Source organism: Varanus komodoensis, unplaced genomic scaffold (assembly GCF_004798865.1).
Source record: "Varanus komodoensis strain SLA01 unplaced genomic scaffold, ASM479886v1 scaffold33, whole genome shotgun sequence".
Lineage (NCBI taxonomy): Eukaryota > Metazoa > Chordata > Lepidosauria > Squamata > Varanidae > Varanus > Varanus komodoensis.
The window spans coordinates 9,037,112-9,057,247 of record NW_025335817.1 but is presented as its reverse complement, the minus strand read 5'-3'; the positions used below and the strand labels follow the sequence as shown (position 1 = coordinate 9,057,247).

Here is a 20,136-nt window from a genome sequence, read left to right as displayed (position 1 = left end):
GAATCACAGAATCCGAGAACATCAGAGACGCCTGCTGCCTGCAGGGCCTGCTTATGGCAGGAATCCGGCTGAACAGAGCCCCAGACTCTGGTGTTTGCATCAGCTTGGCGCTACCTGGTTCCCTCCAGATGCTTTGTACTACAGCTCCCGTCACCCTGACCACAAATGCTCTTTCAAGCAGTGCACAGTTTTCCCTGCCAACTGCACACCTGTGTCTGCACCTGGGAAAGGAGGAGGATGCCCTGCTCCGCTATTTCAGGCCAGACAATCACATCTGCAGGAGTGAGAGGCCCTGAGCAGCTAAAGTCCAAGTACACCTTCAAGAAGGTGTCTTCTCCAACAGAAGAATGTCCTCTACTTGACTGCCCACGAAAGCCTTATTTCCAGTGGAAGCATTCAGTGTGGATGGAGGGGGGTGATATAGGTTGGGACCACATGAGGGTAAGAAAGGCTCCCTCCCTCTTCCAGTAGACCCCCCCCCCCACCTGTATTTACACTTGAAAAGCCATGGACAGATTGCTTTCAGCGGTGGGCTCTTCCATGCTGGTGATGACTTATAGAGCCCTAAACAACCTAGGACCTGGATATTTAAAAGAGCATCTCTTTCCATATATACCTTCCCACGCCGTAAGATCTCATATGCAGGTCCTTCCTTGGGAGCCCTCTTTGAAGATCAGAAGAATGGCTACCCAGAGAAGGGCCTTCTCTGCAGTGGCACCCCGGTTATGGAAGAAGTTTTCTAGAGAGGTGCGCCTGCACCAACACTTTTTTCATTTCAGAGCCAAGCCAAACCCTTTTTATTTTCCCATTTATTTATTTATTTATTTATGTAGGAAATCTATAGCCTGTCCATCACTGTCGTCTCTGGAAAGCTTACAGAATTATTGTAAATCCTAAACAAAATAAATTAGCTATTCCATGAACTGAGCATAAAACTGACATTTTTAAAATAAATTAAATAAATCATATACAATTACAATTGGTTGATGTTAAAATATTGATCAAATAAAAGTTGATCAAATTTAAGTGTTAATGTGTTTTAAGATGGGGTTTTATTTGAACTTTGCCCTCTACTGCTGTACTTTTATTTCATTGTACTACCAGCCTGGGACTTTTTAGTGTGGGACAGTATATAAAAGCTTTAAATAAATGAAATAAAAATAAATAAAAGTGTCTGGAAAATGTGGCCAGGAAAAGCAGGCAGGGCCTACAGAAGGGGACACGGCAGCTTGGGGAAACCCAGAATGTCTCCCTGAGGTGCTGCACTGGCCAGATTTCGCTGTAGGCTTGAGGTTCAACACCCCCGTCAGAGATACCACAAATGGATTCTTCCCAGTTCTTTTGGACCCCATCCTAAAATGGATCACTATTTGGGCAGACTGCCAATGCAACATATGCCTGCATAGCCAGCTATACATTGAGCTAGCATGCCAAGTCACCTTTGCTAAGCTCCTGCATCTGGAGGGGTGGCCCCATGTGGGAGCGGACCAGGGGACTGGACTCGATGGCCTTAGAGTCCCCTTCCTGCTTCATTGCTATTCTGTCCTTAGATGCCACACAGTTAGTTGAACTCTGCCCAAGCCAGGTTTTGGCCCCTAGCTCCCCATTTGATTCATCACCGGCACAATTGTGGGTGCTTGGAAGGGATGCATAACAGAGATGCCAGAAGAAGCCCATGTCCCTGGTTAATTTAAGTTTGTGAAATGTACTGCAAGCACCTGGAGCAGAACCAGGCAGGTTTCCCAGTGTCCAGCTGCTATCTGTGCTTTGATTCCCAAGCAATTCAGTAGCTCCCTTTGAACACCCACATGTCTCAAGGTTACTGTGGCTCCTCAGCTTTCAGACACACACACGCAAAGAGGCCCCCAACCCACAGCCCCCTGCAGTTCAGCAGGGACGCCCGTATCTGGAGCAGGAGTTAATTCACCAAGGAAGAGGTCTGAACAATCAGCAGGATCACTGGAGACAACCCAACGGGAGTAACAAGAATCCACAACATCCCCTAAAGTCAGCCTGACTCATTGCTGCACACTGAGTAAGCATGAATGATACAACCACAGCTTTCATTTGGCCTTATGTAATTCCGTGTATGCCCTTTTGCCCTGACATCCTGTCTCTGGGATAGCATCAGCCTTCCTGGGCGACAGACAGTTGCTCCAGGAAAACGTACATAGCCAGATTTCCCGGAGAACGCCATCCCCCTCCCCAGCACCTGGCAACCCCCCGAGCAGAGAGGCTCCGCTTGCCCAGTGCAAATAGATTTCTGCAGCCCTGTGCTGACTGCTGGCAGTGCAGGCTGCATGAACCGGGGCAGGGAGCAATCCTGTGGTGCCTAGGCAGTATTGCAGGGGCCATAGGATTTTCTGGTGAGAGTGTGGAATCAGGACTCGGACCACTGTCCCTCCCACAGGTGTGCTGCAAAGGCCCATGCCAGCTCTTCTCTAAGGCAGGACAATGATCCTGGGCAGGAGCATCTCAGTGGGCAGGGAGAGGAGGAGACTGAGTCACCTTTCCCATCCTCCTTCTGGTCAAAGTAGTCCATCTAGCAACAGTAGAGTTGGAGGATGGGGAGGTGGCGGTGACTGCTGCCATTCCTGCTGCTCCACTTATGATGAGCACTCTTCCTGTGCAGGGGCTGATGGTCACCACAGTACAGTGGCTCTCTGTCTCTCATTCTCTTTCCCCTGTTACTTTTCCATTGTTTCCAAGGGTGATGTGCAAAACATATCAGCACCACCCCACTGGGGAAACAAGAAACCTGCTGCAGACTTTCTGACAAACAAAAGAGTCAATTCAATACTACTGGTTTAAGTGTGTGAACTATTTTTAAAGCATACAAGAATGTATAACGATCATAGATGATGGCAGTTCTGAGATTGTGGGGGGAGGGGGGCACCAGGGGATTAATATCCACAAGTCACAGCCAAGCTCCTCTCCCTCTCCATGCACACTTCAGACAAGGGACTGGCACAAGCATCTTTTCCTGCCTGCCCCCCATGAGTTTGAGGACCACCTAGCTGCACGTGCCCTTCTGACAAAGGACTTTTGCTCACACCAGAGTCAATGCCTGCTCAAGTATAGCAGTGTGCAAATGTCTCCCCACATTCTCCATCTTATTTGCAGGCGGAAACATTGGGGGGGGGGGCATTTCAGTGCATCTCGGGGAGAAGAAATTCTCAGCACATTTCCTGTGCTCCTGGAAGTTTGTGGGACATTTCCAAAATGCTTTTGCCCTCCAGAGCTTTTCCCGTGTGTTCCTTTTGAGCAGACCTTTTAACACAAGGAAACACTGGCATTACATTTTAAACCGCAACACACTGAAACAAAAACCTCATGAGAAGCCCAAGGTCTATTATAGTGTACCTGTACCACAGCATCAATCTGTGGTTGTTTGTACCATACATAGAAAGAGAAACCTCTAGGGAAAAATGTGCAAAGGACACACTTTTCCTTCCACGACGACAACGGGAGGAGGAGGCTTGGTAAAGCGGCAGGCTAAGCCCCTCATGTAGGGCAGACCTCAGAGTTGCAGCACAACTCCTCCTAGGGGGTCGTTATTTGCACTGCCACAAACATACTCTCCACCACTCTGCCTGCCTGCATTTCTGGATCTCAGAATGTCCCACGATGTCTCCTGGGCTCGAACTGAAATGTGAGGAGCTGGGGGTGGGGGGGGCTTGGCCCATAGCCGGCTGACAGAGCGATGACCATGCAAGGAAAGAAAGGACTCCCACCCAAGAGCCTTGGCCACTTCATAAACCAAAGAAGCACAAGAACCCTGAACCCCGCCCATGAGAATTTCTCGAACAGTTTCTTGAGTGTTGAAGCAATTTCTTTTCGATCAAATAGTGCATGGCTAAAAGGGGGAGGGAAGCAACCTGTGGGAGACATTTTCATCAAGGCAATTATGTTTTAAGGTGGCGCCAACAGGAGTGATGCATGATTCAGCTGTAAGCAAATTGCTTGTGGTGCTCTTCTTGGAATGAGTGCTGCTTTCTCAGAGCTTGCAGATTGCCGCTTCTGGTTGCTCCCATTCTTTGGCAAATAAGAAAACGCGATTGGGATGCCAGGTAGGGCAACTTCACAGAGGCTGGTTGATTTTTCCCATCTGTTAAACCACAAATAAATAACAAAAGGGAAAAAAAGGATGACAGGTGAGCATAACAAATGTGGGCTGGATAAGAATATCCATCGATCCGTTTGTGGGGTAGTCTTACTCGTTGGCACGTTTCATTGGTTCATTGATTAAAGCTGCGATGCTCTGCACCAAGGTGTGGAAAGTCTTTCAGCCCAGGGGCCAAATACCAGTGGTGGCTGCAGCCCAGGGCTAAAGAAGGGGGCAAAATACAAAGAGTACCAGCACATTTTAACTTGAATCTCTTACTGCCAGAAACTTAACCACAGAACAGGTGATTCAATCTTGCAGAATGTGGAGAAAGCTGAACCCACAGCACAATTGGTGGTTGGGGCAAAGGGCTAAGATCCGGAGGGTGCCTGCCCATATAGGAGAACCCCAGAGGGCCAGATGGGGGTCTCAAGCAGGCCGTATTTGGATCCTGGGCCTGAGTTTCTCCACCCCCGCTCTACACACTCACTGGGTGCATCGAAGTCCAGGCTCAATTCAAGGTGTTGGTTATTACCCATAAAGCCCTAAATGGCTTGGGACCAGGATACCTAAAGGAACACCTACTTCCCTATTTGCCCTCTTGCCCCCTGAGATCGGCAGCAGAAGCCCTCCTTCGGGAACCCTCCGTGAAAGATATTAGGAGACAGAGTACCTGGAGGAGGGCCTTCTCTGCGGTGGTGCCCCGTCTGTGGAATGCACTCCCCAGAGGTCTGCCTGGCGCAGTCATTATATGTTTTTCGGCGCCAGGTTAAGACCTTTTTATTTAATCAATATTTTAATAAGTTTTAATATTGAATTTTATTACCATATTTTAATTGCAGCCAGAGTGGGTCATCAATTTATTTATATTATATTGTTATGTATTTTGGAATTTTATTTGTGTCCTGAGGGTCTCGCAAAGGACGGCATACAAATATCGTAAATAAATAAATAAATAAATAAATGATATGAGTTCATAATTTAGTGACATTTCCTTATTCTGAAGGAGTTAGGGTTAGGATTGGTAATTTGAGAATTAGCTTTGAGCTGGGCAGCTCCAGAGACAAGTGGGTTGTTGTGCAAGATTCTTAGACATTTCTGAAAATAAAGCTATATTTTAAGTGATTTCTCATTCCTGCATTGCATTCTAGACCCTGAAACTTTACACTGGGGAATAAGTGCCATTCAGCTCCGTGAGACCCACTTCTGAGTCAGAACGCATCCAATTGCTCGGTAAATTCCCCAAAGGGTGGAATCTTCTGTGTGTTTAGACAGAAAAACATCCTACAGTTACCAAGACTGGCTGGGGAATGCTAGGAAGCCAAGTGCAGGTAAATCTAATCATGCATTTAACCACGACACTATTGAAATCAAACTATACCTGCATAGCAGCATTCAGTTTCTGCACTGGATGAAGTGTCATTCAGAGGAGACATACACTACTGCCTTGTAAAACTGGCTAATCTGTGTTTCCATTCATGTGTTACAAATAGACGCTGGGCACTTTTTGTTATCTTTCACTTCACACGTTCACTATATGAGTCTGCATAACTGATTATTATTTAATGTTTGTGGACGAGCCCTTGATAATACAGCAAAGAAAGGAATCAGCTCACTTACATCCATTTGTCAGTTCCATTGTCTTAATTGGAGTTTCTTCCGTTTGTTAATGAGGACGGGATGCCCTCTGCTGGCACCTCTCTGCACTTTCTTTGTAGCATACGCTCAGTAACGAATGATTGTTACAGTCTATGTATTTATTTGTTGGATTAACACAAGACTTTTCTAGCCCATCATTTCTCCAATGTGTTTGTGGTGGCTTATATGGAGCGGACCTAGAAAATAGCAGAATGCAATACCCAGAATGCCTTGACACAGTGCAAAAACAAGAAATACTGCAGCAAAAAAGAGGGCCCATATTGGCATACGATTTGTATTTATAGATGCCCCTTTAAAAGGAATGGCTATAATGCAATGGAAATACAGCACATTTCACTATGGTGGGAACATCTGTGACACGCCGCCCTTCAGGGCCCACGGCCTCCCAGCTCCTTAGAGTTCCCAGCTCCCTAATCTTAAGCTAGACTTGGACTGGACTGTCCACCTGGCACCCCTCAAATACCTTAGAATTCAGCAGACACAAACACAGTGTCAAAACATACACCAACCGACACAGCATAAAAAGGAGATTTCTGGAATATTTGTGCAAAGACCCAGGTGAATAAAAGAGTTCTGACCAGGCACTGAAAAGGAAACAGCCACAGAGCTAAGTGGATCTCGCTGCCTGCCAAGGGCCTTGCGGTTCGTGCCATGGTTGTTCAGACTGCAAGCCTGCAGGTGGTGACCATCTTATTTCTTACCTCTGGAAGCCTTTTTGTGTTGAAGATTGGGATAAAAATGAAAAACACAAATACAGAAGGTCCAATTTTATTCAAATCTGGGTTTTTTTTTGGGGGGGGGGCGGTTTCTAAACAAGTCCTCTTTTTTAGTGATGCAAAAGTGACCAGCTCCTCCTTCTCTATGGAATCTATTCATCTCCTATTTGGTATTTTTCTCCCCTAGAAATTATTTCTGTTTGTTAGCAAGAATAGGTATTTTGTAAGGACAGATGTCTGTGCAAGGATTGCTCAGTATTTTCCAGCCTTAGCCAAATCCAGGAGATGCACCAGTAATGAGGTGGGGGTGGGGGTGAGGGTGGGGGTGGGCGGGGAGGACTTCTTGAAGCTTTTGCAAACTGCGAGGCACTTGGGGGCAATGACTGCAGATGCAGTTTGCATCTTGCTGCTGACACTCCCAGTAATTCTGTCCTTTCAAAATATCTCTTGGTATTGCTCTCTGTCTATTCCAATTTGACTGACAAAAAGTTTGAGCAAGACTATGCATGTCAGCCTATCTAAACTTAGGGTCTGACTTTGCAAATACCCTGGACTGCCCCTTCCAGTGGGCTGTGGTTTCTGGGCCATAGAAACAGCAAGTCAGAAGGGGCCTCCTGGGCCACCTAGTCTGACCCCAGCACAAGCCAGCTCCACTCATATACTAAGCAACAGGTTTTTTCTGCCCAATCTTTCCTTGAATGCCCTCACTGATGGGGCCTCCATCACTTCCCATGGAAGCCCATTCCATATCCTTGGTGTCCTAACCATCAAGAAATACTTCCTGGCATCCAGCCTAAAACCAGTTTCCTCATTGGACTGTGTCCTTCTCTCCAGCACAAGAGAGAACAGGTCACGCCTCTCTACCATGTGTCACCCCTTCACATACCTGTAAGTCGGACCCCTGCTGAGTCTCCTCTTCTTCAAACTGAAAAGCCCCGGTTCGCTCGGTCTCGGCTCATGCGGCATGCCCGCAATCTGGCCACCATCCGCGTGACCCTGTGCTGCCCTTGCTATGTCTCTCTTGCAATGTGAGGCCCAGAACTGGACTCAGTACTCCATTTGTGGGCTAAGTTGAGCTGTTGGCACCCACTGGAAAATGCAGCCAAGAATCCATCTGGGAACTGCATTAGCATTTCCCCAGGCTCCTGCTGCTGCTGCTGCTCATGAAAATCAAGCCCTCCTTTTGCTGCTGCTTGAACTCTCCCATAGCAGTTGTGAGCAGGGTTTATCATCTGGTTAAATTATTTCTTAATCAGTGAATTAGGATTAGGTTTAATAGATTAGCTCTGCATAATTTGCATGTAGATTAAACAACAGCTAAATCAGGGGAATAGATGGGGAGTGTTGTGGGTTCTCTTCACAGGAGTATTTAAAGCTCAGCGATGCCCATTTTGCAAGATTCCTGCACTGAGCACCAGGGACAAGCTGCAGACTGCATAACCTCCAAGATCCCTTCCAACTTGGTGATCCTTGAATTTCATGCTAGTAGTTTGGAGAACAGAGGAATAAAAGGAGTCATGGAAGCAACTCCTTTGCAGAAGCTTCTTTGTGAGAAACCCAACAGTATCAGTTGTTTGACAGCGTGGCAGGCTGCTTTATGAGCTGGCAGAGACTTTCCTTCACTTCTCCCCCTGCTTTTCAGACAAAAAAAAAAAAAAAAGCAGGGTGGGGGTGTCTTACATAGACTGATAGAAGTATGAATCCCCCTCCTTGTAAAAAGACATGACACAAAAGGAGAACGAGGAGGAAAGAGAAAGAGAGAAGCAAACTCAGGCACCATTTCTTAAGGCATATATATACAGCAAAATATTTTTAAAAATTCCTAATTGGCTTCCATATAAATATTAAAATAATAATTTAAACCCTTAAAATACAATTTTAAATTTCATAGAAGGAAAGGTCAAACATACGTAATCTGGGATAGATAATCCGCCCTAAAATTACGCTATTCTGTGAGGGCATTGATTTTATTATCACTTCAGGATGCTTCTAGGCATGCCATCTCCTTTCTCTCCAGATCATCCTCTGCTATGTGGCACAGCAGAAGTCATTTTGAAAGAGCCCACTCTTTCTCCCAGTAGGTGGGCTTTGCAGGGTCACCAACACCCATTTGATCTCCAAGGAAGAGAGACACCACCAGACAGCAAAGAAAGTAAAGCAACAGTGCCGAGAAAATGGGGCTCCATCGAAGGGGTACCCTGCACTAGAAGGTGTGCATTCTGAGCAGATACGCACCTTGATCTTTAGAACATGCCTCCTCCCTCTTTTATCCAGCACTTTTATTTGGGAATCAAATGCTTCACAGACACTGAAGACACCATGCAGACACCCGGACTGGAGTTACGACATCTTCCACCAGCTATGAGAAAATTTTAGTGTCCTCATCTCTTTTTTAGTGGATGCTCTTGGTCTGCATTTGGAATGTTCGGCTGTGTTTGTGATGTACTGAAATCTAAGATATTTTAGGGGTGTGAGGTGCCCTACTTCACGCACACTTTCCAAAATACCTGCTCCTGATGAAAAGGAAGACTGCTGGAAAAGCTTCCTTGATACAGACCAGCCTGGCTGACGAATGGTTGAGCTCTCTGGGGGCTGTGGCTGGGCGAGCCCTTCCTCTTCAAAGGTTGCCCTTGCTGAATGATTCAGTGCTGTTTACTCAGCAGTCTCCCAGCAGAGCTCAGCCTACCTCTCACTCCTTCCCCGGCTGTTCACGCATGTTGGCAGCACTCCAGCAGGGCAGCTGCCTTCCTTGTACTAGTCCTTGATTGTGCCAAGCCCAGCAATCCAAGACTCTTCCACCGCTCAGGACTTCCGCTAGCTGACAAGACAAAGCAGGGGAGGGTATTTGACTAGCTTTTCCCTGATCCAAGACGCCTGGTCGGTTTTGGGCTGTGCCAGCTGTTGGCAGGTCCCAAATCCCGTTAGCTGTCACATTTCATTGAGAGAGACAAGGTTCCTCTCCTAGGCTAACAGCTGCCTCATTCCAGAGATCGCCCAGTTCACAGCTCCCAGGTGTCATCTGTGTTGCTTATTGATTTACTTTGCTTCAAATTCTCTTCCTCCCCAAGCACATCTGTGTAGATTCTGGTTTGGGCTATATATAACCTGGAGAAGTACAACTGGTCCAATTCAAAACAAGCATCAGGAGACCAAAGAAGGAGCTTGCTTAGGAGCATGTAACGTCTTGGGTACACTCAGTTAATTGAATTTAGAACATCCCTGAAAATAAACTATAGGTTGTCACCTGCCAGTTACCCTTAGGAATTTTGGTACCAGGTTAAAATGGATCTCAATGTGCAGGCTATAATGATGTTAAACTTGATGTTATCCTAGCTCTTTTTCATCTTTTACTGTGGTTAAAAGGCTATCAATGGTTTGGCCTTTTGCACAGGGTGGCGCAGGGAAATTTTGGAACTAGGAGTTGGCAACCCTGGGGCATCAGCAATTGTGTGGAACCACCACAACCTCATTTAGAACCCCTCGCCATTAGCTAGAATGGAGCAATGGAGTGATGCACAACAAGCATTCGCTTTAAGAGCCTTTTACAGGGATCGTGATCGTGTGACTGCTGCACAAAGGAAATTTTGGCATCATTGCCAGTTAGGACATCGTGATCGTGTCCCATCTGCTCAAACAATTGCAACGTGGGTGTGTGATCTCAAAGAAATGGGTTCAGCCTTAAAAAAGGAGTCCCCAGGAGGTGTTCGAATGGCCTGCACACCAGAGAAGATTGAGGCTGTTCGAGCTGCCATCGTGAGGAGCCCTCGCCGCTCCGTTTGACAACACGCCTCATCACTACATTTGGGGCGATAAAGCCCGCATCCCTGCAAGTCAGACCTGCAGCTTCAACAGTTGCAACAAGATGGAGCCACGTTGCATACTTCCCGACAATCGATGGCAGCTCTTTGACGATTATTTCATGTGACGGTGACGTTCCATGGCCTCCAAGATCCCCAGGTTTCGCTGTCTGTGATTTTTTTGTGTGGGGACATCTGAAAAGTGTACCACACACGTCTTCCAAGCATGGCTGAACTAAAAAGAAGGACTGAAGAGGGAATTGCTGGCATTCCCCCTGACGTGTTACGTCAAGCAGTACAGAATTTCCACAATAGGCTGTCAGAATGCGTAGGGAGAAATGGACAACACCTTCATGATGTTATCTTCAAGACATAAAATGAATGTTGAATGAATATGGATTACCAGCATTCATTGCATATCCTGTACATTTCACCATAAAATCTATTTTTAATGTGTTTATCCATGCATTGAATGTCAATTTAAAATTTCTTGTTTCCCTGCACCACCCTGTATTTAGTCACTGCAGCTTATGACTATATTTTTGCAAGAATTTTTTACACACACACATATTTCATTCCAAACTCCACAATGGGGCAATACCTTGATTATGCCAATCAAAATGTCACATGTGGGAAGATGGAAAGCTGGTGGGAAACAGCCCTAAAATGATCCCATACAGTTCTATTTATCTACCAGGACTCTAAAGCAATTCCCTGAAGCCCTTTTCCAGGCAGCCCCTTCCGTGAGACAAGGAGGGACCTTTTAGGACCCCTCTATGAACTGTGCCCCCCAGGCAGGCTTGCCTGGCCCCTAAATGATCATCTTTCTTTCTCCTAAGCATTCTGAGAATAGCTCTTAGTGCTTTTCAGTCACTGCACTTTCAATTACTGTTTGCTTTATCTACATTTTTTGTTTCACTTGTTGCTGATCTTATTTTGCCATTTTCTTATTTTAATTCACCAGTTTGTGTTTTTAATGCATTATAGAACCTGCAGATAGTTTGTGTTATCTGAAGGCTTAGAAGTCTAATCAATAATACCTGCCAGAGCATCCCAAGGGCAAAGGATATGTTGAAGTTGTGCTCCTGACCATGGATGCCCTTACAACTTTAGACAGGGATTCTATCTTCTCATCTCCCCTTCCTGCCACCGCAGAACGAACTTGCTTCCCAAAGTCAAAAAGAGGACATTCCAATGGTGGGAAAGGGAGGGAGAGGCCAGGATCCCTGCCATCTAAGAGGACTCCAGCCTTGAACTCCCAGGTCCAGAGGGAAAAATAAACATAGGATGGGGAGACCCAAATTGCCACTGCTGCGCCCCCACCCCTGACCCTGCCTGCAGCAGCCTGGCAGAGCACGAGGTCCTTGGAAGCTCCTGGGAAAGGACTAGGCACCTCTGTGTCACAGGAAGCCATCCAATGCATGGCATGCGAAAGCCTGAAGCAGCAGCTTTTCAAAAGGGTGGCTTAACCAAAAGGGTGCTGAGCATGGGGCTGGCACTTCTCCTTGGGGCAGAGGTGGGGGACCCCTTTCAGCCCAAGGCCAGGCCCATTTTCAGAGACGGACTCAGGACCTACATCCAAACGGTGGATGAGGCCAAAATGACGATGTGTTTCAACTGAAAGTCCTTTTCATGGTTGTAAGTAACGCATGCCTTGGGAGAGGCTTTCCAAGAATGAGGGAAACATTCAAAAAGTGGAAAATCATCAGAAGGTTGGCCATCAGGGAGAGGGGTGTGTGTGTGGCTGGGGGAAGAGGGTGCAGCCCCCCGGGCACCTCAGAAGTGCCAGACGTTCCTCAGCCTGCTTCAGGGAGCGTGGAGGTGCTTGCAAACCAGTATAACGCAAGTTTAGCTTGGGCGGATTCCACAGATGAGGAGCCTGCCAAATCCACATGGATGCCAGCATGATTACACAGCAGAGCCGACAAAGGCATGCACTCCTCTTAGGAAGCGGCAAAATAAATCTCGGCTATCCGGCAGGTCCTGTGGAAAAGAGAAAGCTAGGACCGACATTCGCTTTCAGTCCGATCCAGCAAGGTGGTCCTCTAATTTACAAGCAGCAATATGTATGCAGCTCCTGCAGTTTAACTGGAATCAACGCCCAGCAATGCGCGGCAGAGGACGCTTATCGCCCTCATCTAACTGTGCTAAGGAGGCAGGCAGGGAGGCAGGCAGGCAGGCAGAGTCAAGGCTCTTTCTGGCTCTGGCTAATAGCTGTTTACAGAGTGTTTCACAGAAGCAAACCTCCCTGCTTTTCGCTGCAGGTGCACCTGTGATGTGGTCACCAGAGGAAAGCAGCAACCGACATCCTCTTGCTAGTCAATTCGTAGTAAGAGTGCTTGTGATTTAAAGCAGGGCGGCTGAAGCGTGTCACATATAGCAATTGCTTGATGAACAGAAGGGCTGGGGCAGGGTAGAGACCCAGCGCAGTTAAATAAAACACCCTGTCTTCTCTTGTTGCATCTGAGTCTTTAAGTTCTGCCTCCGTTTCCTTCCTTCTTGTGCATATAAATTGCACGCAGGGACTTGCACGGGAAGGAAGAGCTGTATTTGCTGTTATTTTTTTTAAAGAAAAGAAATCCTTCTTTCCTCGCACCCTGTTCAGTGTAAAACAAAGAAAATAGCAATAGCTATTGCAAAACTGCAATAGCACACAAAGTTAACTTACTGTATCCAAGCACAAGGGCCAAGTGATAAAAATACTGCTGTTGACGGATGTGCCCGTCCTGCTTCGCCCCTTGAGTTGCTTTCTTTGTGCGCAGCTCTGCCATGCTTCACTCAGGGCGCCTCGCCCTGCGTGCGGCTTTCCTTGCACGGGCTTCCTCCGCAGTGCTCGGCTCGGCTTGGCTCAGCCTTCCCCTTCTGACCTTTAAGAGTTCAGTTTATAGATGAGACAGCAGCAAAGGCAGGTTTGCTGCAGGGTCCGCGTAACATACCTGACAGGGTACGAAGGCAGCTTGCGGATGTGGGCAGCTGTCTGCGAGATGTGCTTGCACATGGCTTGCCCCCACACCTCATATCTATAGGTGCACACCCACAATTTTTCCCATTTGTGTAGAGTGTTCTTAAAGTGTCTCCATTCCCTAAGTCCTCTCTACTTACATTTTCTCCGCATTTATGCTGTTGGTCTTTTAAACATCTCTAGCATTTTTTACTGATGTTGTTTTTAGCTGTTAAGCAGCCTGACATTTTTTACACTGGAAAGTTGATGTTTCATTAATTATATATTGCATCCCACTTTTCTTCCTTCCAAGAACCTCAAGGAAACGTACATGATTCTCTTTCTCCCTGTCCTGCTCTTATCCTCACAACAAACACCCCGTGAGGAAGGTCAGGCTGAGAGTCTGTGACTGGCCCAGCGTCACCGTGATCCTCTGGCTGCGTGGGGACCAAACGCCCGATCGCCCGAGTCCGAGTCTCATGCTGTGAGCAGCTACACAGCTCTGGTTCTGCCATTGCCCTTAGAAAATGCAGCGAAGTGCCCAGGGAGCTTCAGCTGTTGGGCAGTACAGAAATTTGCCCATAGGAATTCTCCTCACCACAAAGCCCAGGGGGGCAGTGGTGAGGAGGGCAGGACTGGGCTTCGAAAGCTTGAAACCAGATCTGCCCGGCTTCTGGGGGAGTCCAGGCGATGGCAGGGAGTGGGGCCGGCCCTGCCCCAGCATCAAGCATGAAAAGGAACTCTTCTGTGCCTGCTCTCATGTAGACGCCCATGGCTTGGGGGCCAAGTTACCTCTCTCTGGGGCTACATCCCAGTGATGGGCAGGACAAGGCAGCCCCATAAAAGCCACCATGTTTTAGCTTAAAACTCTTTCTGCCTTAGAAGCATTTCAACCATTTAGAATTGGGGGGGATGCTGCATTGAAGCCAGGAAGTCCCCAAATGATCCATGATTAGCGAAGGGCCCTGGCCACTGGAGGGCCCTCGGAGGGCCGCACTGGGCTCCTCGCTCCAAGATGCTCAGCCCAAGCAGTGCTGCATGCATCCCTCGGGCTGCGGGGCCTCTAAGCACATGTGCCTCTGCTGGCGCCACCCCCGGCATCATGCAGATCCCTCTTAGGCACAGCAGGTGCCAGGTGGTGGCAGGAGGCCTCACCCACCTCTTCTCATGCACAGTGGTGTGCTGACTCCCATTGGCTGCAGCTACCGGGTTCAGCTATCGAGGCCCAAGCGAGAATAGCAACACCTGGGGGGCCGCAGATTTCCCCATCCCGGATTCAACTGCAGTTACCAGGGACTGAATTTGAGAACTGCTGCATGCAAAGCTGGTCGCTCGGCTGTGGTGCGAGAGACCGGTTTGCACCCCGCCTTCACTTGCCAAAGAAGATGCTGCTTGTGTAACTCCTGCCTGAACTAGCACCATTTCTAGTGAAAGACAGGATATCTAAAAATTCCACCCGAAAACATGAAGTGTTAATGTTAGACTATCAAATATCTGATAGAAGAGGCATTAACTCAAGCCGTTATTGTATTTTTAGTCAAGACAACTAGAAGCAGATGTGGAAAGCCTGTGATTTCTAACACGTAAATAGCAGGTCGACATCTTGATGTGCACCTTGCGCTCTGCTTGTGGAGACACTGAAGAATAAATGGAAAGGTAAAAAACGAGCACAAAGGTCATTCACGGCATTCTGTATGGCTTTTTGGGGATCCTCAGTGTGAGAGAGTAACAGTAGGGAAGGAAAAAAGGGTTTTCAAATGACAGGTAACACCCCACAATTCAAATATATTGCATATAGATGTGGCCAGTGGGCACCTAAGCAAGACAATATATGAACTGAGCCTATAATGTTGTCAGGGCATTGGGGGGCTTAGGTAAGGCAGCTGTTCCCCCACAAATTTTCTTTTAATTGGAAATATCCACCATGGGCTTTTCTGCAGGCAAGGTGAGGCCCTCCACTGAAGAACAAATGACAGCCACTTGGCCTTGCCTGCACATGTTAGATTTTCATGTTCTCTCATTGCCCCCAAAAGGCAATTTACAAAACTATGAAACACATAATACAATTTCAACATGTATCTCTCTGCCCCCACCTTCCCCCTATAAATCTCAAAACACATAACAAAAACATTTTTTTGCAAGTACAGCACAATTCAGGCAAACATTATATGAAATACTCATGCCTTCTGTTTGCAGTTTCCTTAAAATCCCAAGGCAAGAATGCCACAGCTATCATGCTGGGAGGGAGTTGGAGAGGTATGGGAAGGAAGTCCTCTCCTGGGCACCCACCAACCTAACAGCTTGTGGTGGTGAGCCAGAGAGAGAAAATGCTTCTGATCTTAATGGACGAAGTCCGGTAGGTCCAACCGCTCCTTAAGCTAACATGGTCCAAAACCATTTACGGCTGCAGAGGCCAAAAACAGCAGCTTAAATTGGGTCCAGAAATAAACAAGAAGCCAATTGTACCTAATGCAAAGCCTGAAATCTGATCCGAGCACGTACTTCCCCCATGCCGCCGTGCTCCATACCGGTTGAATTTCCCAGACTGTCTTCAAGGGCAGAGCACCTTACAGTAATCTAACCTGGACAAACGCCATGACTATGGCATGGAAAATGCATTCCAAAGCATCTTAGCTGAACTCCTAAACCATAACATGTGAAGTGCTCCTGTAGGAAGGCAGAGGGGCCACGGGTTTTTCTTCCCCCACCCCAGGCTTCTTCAGCATCAGTGTCCCATGCCAGGGCTTCCCCTTGTTCAGTCACCTTCTGTGCTCTGGTTCCCATGGAAATACCGGGAACTTTCGCTGTTAAGCAGAAAGTGAGGGTGGGATGGAAGCTGGATAGCTTGGGAAGCTGTGAACCCAACTGGTCCATGCTGGGCTGGCTGTGGGGAACCCATCAAGCTGAAGACGCAAGGGAAGCATTGCTTGCTCGCTGCAACAGACTCAGTTCTACCACCGGAAAGGGTAGAAAAGATCCCAGGGACTGCCAGGGGCAGCAGCACCTCAGACAGGGCCAGCCTTTGGGTGGCCTGGGAGCTGGGCAGGGCGAGTCCCTTAGCGCATCCTTACCCAAAACAGACTCCAGTCGGCTCCACTGCTTCTTCGGGCCCAAGCCATGCCGCTGAGCCAGCACTGCTGTTTCTCCCCTTGCGTTTGCTCGCCTGCTCAGAGTAGGGCCGCTGAACCGGCAGCCGTGGCGAGAACAATGGCAGCAGGGCTGAGGTCAGCGTGAAAGCCCCTCTGGGTGGGGCCTTGGCAGGAGCCCACCCTGTCCACGCTGCAGTGGCTCCGGGGCAGGGCAGGAGAGCAGCAGGGAGGCAGAAACGGGCAAGAATTTGCAGCATCCGAAATGTGCGTGTTGATATCGCGTCAATCTTTGCAAGTGGAGCTGAGATGCCAAGCGAGTTGTTCTCCTTCGCATTTGAGGATGCTTGTGCACCAGCACAAGTTCTGGATCGTATGGGCTTTAACTAGCCCGCAAGGACGTTGGTGGACAGGCCTACCTCTGGCACTCCTGCACTACCCAGGAGGCGAGCACCAACCTGTCCGGGTTTTCCATGCCACTAGCAGCCATTCCTGGAAAGGGAACACTGGTCTGGCATGAAGACCTATTTTGTACAGCACTTAGGAATTCTTTTTAATGTAAGCAATTCATAATCAATCAATCAATACAGAAATGGGACAGTCTTTCAAAGGCAGGACATCCATTAAATAAGCTACAAGAGCTAATAGGCACACTGCTGTGAATTAAACCCTAGTTTGATTCCCATAGACGTGCATTGTTCTGAATTAGACACAATTGCTACAATCCAGTTAATCACATCCAGCCGAATGGAAAGGCTCATGCAGAGCCCAACAGACTTCCTTTTTCTCCTCCTTAACAGGAGCTTCCCATCTGACATTAAACCTGAGCTTTGAAAGCTGCTTTGTTGGTGCAGGTAGCAAAAGGACACTGTAGTACTTTGTGTGTGTGGCCGGGGGGAGGGGGGAGGTGTGGGTGGAGGAGGGAAGAAGAGAGAATGCCATGGGGCATATAAACTGATGAGAGACAGGCAATCCATCATTTTAAGCACTGAGCATGGTATGGTAAAACCACCACTGTTTCCTCTGCCTGATCTCCAAGTACAGCCCACCACGTTTTGCAAGTGCCAGAAGCAGGGCAGGGCCTGCTGACCCAAAGGCAACAACGAGGAGCACGAAATGGCATGAATTCATCATCGCCCCATTACGGCGAAGGAACGTGCCCTATACCAGGTTGGGCCAGGAGTCCTTTCAGCCTGGAACTGTGCTCTTGGCTGGCAGCAGCTCTTCAGGATGGATTGACCACACACTCTATTTTGCAGCAGACAGTTGAAAGGCTGCCCAGTTCAGTCCAGTTTAAAGAAGGGCCTTGAAGTGACCCACCAGGAGTTAGTAAATGGACAGCAGAGCAAGCCAGGCACCTGCCTGCAGCCTTCCCCGCCACAGGAGATATGCTGTATCTCTATTTAGGTTTCTTAACTTATGAACATATGCAAATATTATGCATATATCCGTTTTTTCTTTGGTCCTCCTTTTTAGGTGGGGGGGGGGCATCCTTTCGGATGTTTTTTGACAGGAGATGCTACAGGCTGAACCTGGAATGCCCAGCATCCAAATGAGGTGCTCTGTTCAAACGGTGGCCACCCCATTAACTCCAGAGAACTGTTGCCTGCCTCCAACCTTCAAGGCACAATAGTTGTGAATGCTTTAGAACACAGATAAGCTGCAGGAGAAAATAAAGCAACCCTTGGTATACAATATGCAGGCCTTGAATATGCAGAAGCAAAATCCAAAAGCAACACATATTCCTATTCATAAAAATGGCTAAACTGAAGTCTTCCCAAACTTGCAATGGTGGCTTTCAAAATACCAGGCCACACATGTACATTTATGTGCATTCAAAAAATTAAGTTAAAGAAAAGCAAAGGGAATTAAGTGGGCTGCCTGTTATCAGCAGCCTTGGCTGCAGAAGTTGCCACTGCAGGTTTTCTGGACGAAGCCAAAAGACTCACCGCCTGCAATTTGCAGGCTGTAGAAGAGATGATGTCATCTTAATGTGAACAAGGTTAAAATCCCCAAAGACACATTACTGTGACAATAGGATGAGCTCATGCTGTATATTTGTCTGCTCCAGGGGAAAGGCGGGGCATTAAGAGGGAAGGGAAAATCCAACCAGCCTAAATGCAAAACCCACAGCAAACAGTAAAGGAAACCCACACTAGGTGCAATTATGTCTAAGAGCTAAATATGTGTCTACTACTCTTCGTTTTCCAGAGACACTCTCTTTAAAATAAGATTATTAGGAAATAATACTAGGCCCGAACTGGAGTCAAAACAAATTGGTTCCAAACACTGGCCTCCAGAGAGTTTTTAATATTATTTCTCTCTTGCATTTTTAACCCTGCTTTTCAGCCAAACTGGCTCCCCTAGAGCAGCTTGCAACAAATCAAAATACAGTAAAACCACAATTAAGAAAAGGAATTAAAAAAACCAAATCCATATGTTTTGCAAGTGTTGCAATGATGTAAGCTGAAATGGAGGGTCTTACTAAAAGTGTTTTCAAGCTCCCTCTTTTTTTAGAAATCTGAAACCAAATGAGCAAACACCCCTCCCTTCCCATTGCAAAGACGTTCATGGGGAAGGGATGGGGGGGGGGGAAGAGGGGGGAGAGGGAGAGAGGGGGGGAGGGGGGGAGAGGGGGAGGGGGAGAGAGAGAGAGAGGGAGAGAGTTGGGTGGGAGAGTACTAGGAGCAAGAGATGTCCTGGACCTAGCAGCCTCCTGCTAAACTTCTGGTGATGGAGGGCACATTCCTCTATCAGGGCTTTAGCTAGGGAGCCCCTGAATATAAAATCCAGATATCATCTACACTTGAATATATGTCGGATTATGTACTGCAACAGGCTTATGTTCTTCCAGTTTTGAGGGCACAGACTGTGCAGATCCCTTACTCTCTCTCTGTCTTCAGACACCTTCTCCCAGCCACTACGGAAAGGTCTGACACTGTTGTGCTTCCTCTATCAGCCCTTCGATGGTAGTGAGGACTCAAAGAATGGCATGGGAAAGGCTTTGGATCCAGAGGATCCTCTTGCTCCTTCAGCACATCCCCAGAATGAAGGAAAAGCGTTTAAAACATGGCACAAGCTCACCAGAGTTCTGGAGTTGGTGCTTTGCGTACCATGGCATTTTCCCTGCCAGACACAGCAGGACTGCTGTGTTAATGCGACAACATTTGATTGCTGGAATGCAAGAGAAAAGATGACAGCTTGCAATTTTACATGAGGCCTCGACGGACTTGCAAAAGCCATGGGTGTGTTCGGTTACAGGGCGAGGTGGCTGCTCTACTCTGCCAAAGAAGGCTCCCATGGTTCCACCATGTTGCAGGCTGTTCTAAAGACTGTCACCTGTGGTTCAGCACCATAAACATGCCGCAACGCAGTAAAGTTTTCCCAAACCATACTAAAAATACCGAATATGATGGGAATCCTAAACCAGAACACAAATGAGCAGTGGTCTCATGCATGCAGCCTGTCTGAACAATTAGATAAGCAAACTAGTAAGGGAGAAGTGCTGCACAGGATGCATAAGCCTGGGATTATGGTTACATGCAGCCAGCAAGCCAGGAGTGTAAACCAGCTTTAAACTAGGATATTTTGTCAGCTTAAGAATCAAATTCGGCTATCCTTACTCCTAAACCCAGGTCTATCTAGAGTGTGTTTATCCTCTTCTTCCTCAGACAAAATGGCTCCTAGAGCAGCTTACATGCAACTGGAAAATTTAAAAGTTATCCTGCAGCCATGAAAAAAAGGACATGTTGCCAGGGAGGGACAATATCGCTGGGCAGCAGGGAAGGAGAAGCCTTCTGCCATTTCCTATCTCGAAAAAAGCAAGACATTT

General features: G+C 47.6%; 1 long non-coding RNA gene across 1 annotated transcript; it reads right to left on the bottom strand.

Moving 5' to 3' along the window:
* Positions 1–2,533: 2,533 nt before the first annotated feature.
* Positions 2,534–12,938, bottom strand: LOC123027757. The gene is made up of 3 exons (XR_006415563.1): positions 9,167–12,938; positions 5,726–5,940; positions 2,534–4,108 (listed from the first exon to the last, which is right to left on the bottom strand). It is a non-coding gene; the product is annotated as an uncharacterized LOC123027757 (long non-coding RNA).
* Between the last annotated feature and the right edge of the window lie 7,198 nt (positions 12,939–20,136).